Genomic DNA, 4,999 nt, shown 5'->3' on the forward strand with positions numbered 1-4,999 from the left:
TGTGAAGAACCTTTTAAGTTTTGTATAATTCCACTAGTTGATTTTGAGATTGTTGATTGTGCTTTAGGGGTCTTATTGAAGAAATCTTTGCCTACTCTAATGTCACCAACGTGTTCCTTAAATTTTATAATAATAATTTTATAGTTTGAGGCTTTACATTTTAATCTTTGATCCATTTTGATTTGATTATTCTACTGATGAGAGATTGGGGTTCTATTTTATTTTACTGAAGGTGTATATCCAGTTCTTCCAGCACCACCATTTTCTGAAAAGACTCTTGTCTCCACTGCATTGTCTTGTACCTTTAGTCAAAGATTAGTTGTATGAATAGTGGGAAGGTCTTAGAAACAACTCCACACACAGATAAACAAACTTGAAATATGTGAGAACTGGAGTGACCTATTTTCAATGAGGAAAACAAGATAATCATAAAAATATATGCAATTTTTATAGGACATATCAATCTAACAATCACTTTATTTGGTAATTAGAAATTATAGTTTACCAAGAATTCTATAAGCAATAAAACCAATCTGGTTATTCAGGACTATGTAATTATTAAATTGGTATCTATATCAGAAAATGGTACCGCAAAGTCTATTATTTTTTATTTATTCTTTTAAATAACCTGAAAGAATTGAAGAAAATACTGAGGCAGAGCTGATGAACTCATATGCTGCTTAGTTCTTCTTTTGAATAAAGAGTAAAGTATTAGTGACCATTTTTAATGTGGGTAATGAAGACCAGAAGAACTTGCTAAATTTCAGGCTGCTCTTTTTTTTCTCTATTACCAACTAGACCTTCTTTGGACAGTATAACCTTATATAATCAAACAAATCAATCAGGCAGAAAATGTGATACATTAGCACTGAGTATTTGCATTTCTTATAGAGGTAACAAATCCAGGACATATTATGATTTTTATATTAATATATACCTGTTGCAAAAGACAATCATGATAGAAACATAGCATTTGCAAGGTAGGATATCTGGACACTAAAATATACTTAAGATACAGGCCCCAAATGGAATCACAAAATGGCTAAGCTTTAAGATGGAGACGCAACAGCTCAACAGCAGCTCAACTCTCACTGAACTGCTTGCTCACTAAAAGCACTCACAATGATTCCCAGGGTAGCTAATTAGGGCGACAGAGCAAACCATTGAGGCTTTCTATTTCTTCCTGGTTCAATCTTGGTAAATGATATGTGTCCAGATCTTTGTCTCTCTCCTCTAGGTTGTCTGTTTGTTGCCATATATTTGTTCATAATATTCTCTGATGACTTTTTGTATTTCTGTTATGTCTGTTGTAATATCACCTTGCTGATTTGATTTATCTGGTTACTCTCTTTTTTTTTTGGGAGACGTTTTTACTATAGGGCATGTATGCTCACCAGAAAGACACAGAGAGACACAGAGAGACAGAAAGTGAGAAATCACCACCACCACCACCAGCCATCTAAAGAATGGCCACACTGCAAGTTATAAGACTATGAAAAAAAAATTTAAAACCACAAGAATTGTGGCCTTTATGGGTTAATGCTCTAGTTGTGAAATGAAAACAAGTGTAACAACTATTTGTCACTGCATAATTAATTATGCAAAAAATGGCTTAAACATTTATTATCTAAAAATATTGATAAGTCAAGAATTCAAGTGCAATGCTTTGTGGCATCCCTGGCCCAGGGTATCTCATAATCTCCCACCAGCTCCCTTCCATGGGAGCAACCAGGTGGTGTAGTGGGTACTGTGCTGGACTCCCACATGACAGACTGTGTTTTGAGTCCCAGAACCATCGACTTGAAAAATCATGTCAGGCTCATGTGCAAGTTTCCCCAAAATTCCAGCAAGAAAATGGAGGAGAATGGATTGCAGTGTGGCCATCTTCCAGGGGGTGATTTCTCACTTTTCCTTCACTCTTTCTGTATCCTTTAGTGAGTGCACATACTCTGTGCTAAAACTTTAAAATAAAATAATGCTATCCATTGTTCACTTGGAAAATCCAGAAGATTCAATGTCACCTTCACACATCTGACTATTGGCTATTGGTGAAGACATCTTTTTGGTTTTTTTTGTTTGTTTTTGCCATTGAGCACATACACTCACTGGAGAGAGACAGTAAAGAAGAAAATTAGAAACCATTCCTCCCCCACCCCAGGGCGATGGTCACACAATTCCTTCTCTATTCTGCTCCTGGGATTTTGTACACACACACACACACACACACACACACACACACATAAATCTGGCAGGCCACCAGGTTTGGGACTCAAACTACTGTTGTCCATATGAGAGTCTACTGCCTTAACCACTAAGCCACCTGTTGGACACAGCTACCATTCCTTTCAGTGTAAGCCTGACCATAGGATTTCTCATGAAACTGAAGCTTGCTTCACCCAAAACAAGGACCCTGAGAAGTGGACACTACCATCATTTTGCAACCTAATATCAGAAGGAGCTTACCATCTCTTACATAAATGAGCTTTTAGTTAGAAATGAACCAGTAAGTTCTGCCTATATTTAAAGGAGAGGGGGATTACACAGGGCATATTATTAGGAGTAGGACTCTTTAAATCATTTTAGAGGCTGCTGCCTACAGTAATCAAATGAGTAGTGGAGAAGAGAAGAAATGAATGTCAGGATCCAGTAGTAAGTTTCAGGCAGAAAAACTGAAATTCTGGATAGGGTGAAAAAGCAGCCCTCACAAAGTGACATTTGAGAAAAGAAAAGGAACATGACACATGTGGATATGAGAGTCAAGATCAATCCAGATGGAGAAAATGTTAAAGAAGTCCTAATATACAGCAATTTTATAAAAAGAAAGAGAGGGACAAGCAGTTGGCATAATGACTATGTCGCTGGACTCCCATGCGGGGTGCCTGTGCATGTGTCCAAGATCTAGAGGGGAGAATAGAGGAGAAGGGATTGAGATGTGGCCATCCCCCCTGGGGAGTGATTTCTCACTTTCTGTCTCTCTTTCTGGTGAGCACACACACCTTGTGGCAAAAAAAAAAAAAATTGGTCTTTATCTCTGTCTGTCTGTCTGTTTCTGGTGAGCATATGAAAAAAAAAAGAGAGAGAGAGTGAGAGTGAGAGGAATTACCATAAACTGAGAACATTGTAACTGGCTCACTTGTTCATTAGGCTAGGATCACAGACATAAATAAGGCCAGCCTAAAGTTGACAGAACACAGTACTATTTGTGAATTTGTGAGGTAGCTGCTAAGCATCTTTAGGATCCTCCTTCTTCAGTGACTATCAACTTCTTAATCATTGAGAGACTTTATTTCCTAAAATCATACTCTTAGTAGCATTTCTGCTTGAAAGTATGAAAGAACAAAACAGGCCATTCCTTATAGAGTACCTAAGTCATTTTGATATAATGGAAGAGCCTCAGTTTTCAATACAGGGGCAGATATGGAGATAATTGTGTTCTGGACCCAATATTCCAAACGAAAATTAGCTTAGTAGTGTCGGCATCCGCCCCAGGGCTTGGGTCTGGCTGAATCATGATCAGGGGGCTACTGGTGAGGAAGAGAAAGAGGACAAGAAAGAGAAAGCCCTCCATCTTGCCAGGACCGGGGAATTGGAAAGAATGAGACAAAAGGAGAGAGTAGAAAGGGACACAGGCAGCCTGAGCCTAGGTAGCCCAAGCAACCTGTGCCGCCCAGACAAACTGGACGTCTTTATTTATGGTACAAGGAGACATTACACATGTATGTTTCATGACACTTCATGGATTAGTTGCCAGGTTACAGACAATAAGAAGCAGTTAACAAATCTATAAGAGATTAGTGTACATACCAGGGCCAGGTGTATCCCTTGGTGGTAATCCCATCTAGAGTAAATCTCATCTTCCTTTCTAATGCAGAGAACTAGCTGTTAGGTGTGGGGAAGGAGCTAAAGAACTTCTCTATAAGGAGTGTACCACCACACCCAGAGAAGTCTAAAGAACCTTTCAGATGCAGAGCAGGGATTGGATTTTACTAATTGGGGTCAAGATGTTTCTTGAAGTCCATCAGATGTGTCTGTTGGAACGCCCCTAGCAATTTCCACCCTAGTTCTGTCTGCAGCCAAGGTCAGGAAAGACAAGTTACAAGGTTCTGCCAAACCCCAAAAGAGCATGGGGTGTTTGTTCAGCGCATGTCCCCACACCTCAGACTCTCTCTCTTAAATGTGTCCCCACATAGTAGTTTCTAGAGAAACAGGATACTGGGTCTGCTTTCCAATCCAAATCTCATATTCACCCCTTTTACACAGAGACAGGCTAAGTTTTTAGCATAGCAAAAACATTAGCATAGATTTCACCTAAACTTTACCTGTCCTAAATCTTATAGTCACTTTCTCTTTTCTTCTCTGGAGACAGCTCATGGTTCCTCCAATGTGCAGTTTCTTTCTCTCACTGAGCTAAATCCATAAGCCAGACATTGTGGGTTACTAGTTTGTCCATATAGTTCTTGGGCTAGAAAAATAAGTCTGGAGTGAGTGAAGGGGAAAAAAGGAATACTTTTTCCTTTCTTTAGGGTCTACTTAAACAGGAGATTTTTCTTTTCACTGGCATTGCATAGCTAATTTTATTTCATCTCATTGCAGACAATTCAGCAAACTAACAGAAGAGCAGGGTTAGACATGTTTTTGATAATTAATAGGATAGAAATTAAATTTTCAGCCTTGAGTATATGGTGAAATTGATGATAATTCAATGTGGTTTTTTTGGCCTTCTTGGGGCACATTGAATACTGTCCCTTATGGGAACCACAACAATTAACTAAGGAATTGGTGTTTTGAGAACAGATAATGGAAGTCAGAGCAGGATAATTAAGACAAACTGTTACCTTTATCTGCCAAAGGATACAACAGGATGATTCAAATTTATGACTCACAGGTAAAATAATACACTGATAAGTTTGATGGGGAATGGATTCTTACCCTGAACAGTATTTCTGACATCTTTGTTCTGATTTCCTGATTGTGTGGAATTCATCTATTATTGGTAGTG

This window comes from Tupaia chinensis, unplaced genomic scaffold (assembly GCF_000334495.1).
Source record: "Tupaia chinensis unplaced genomic scaffold, TupChi_1.0 Scaffold000452_1, whole genome shotgun sequence".
In the NCBI taxonomy this organism is placed as follows: domain Eukaryota; kingdom Metazoa; phylum Chordata; class Mammalia; order Scandentia; family Tupaiidae; genus Tupaia; species Tupaia belangeri.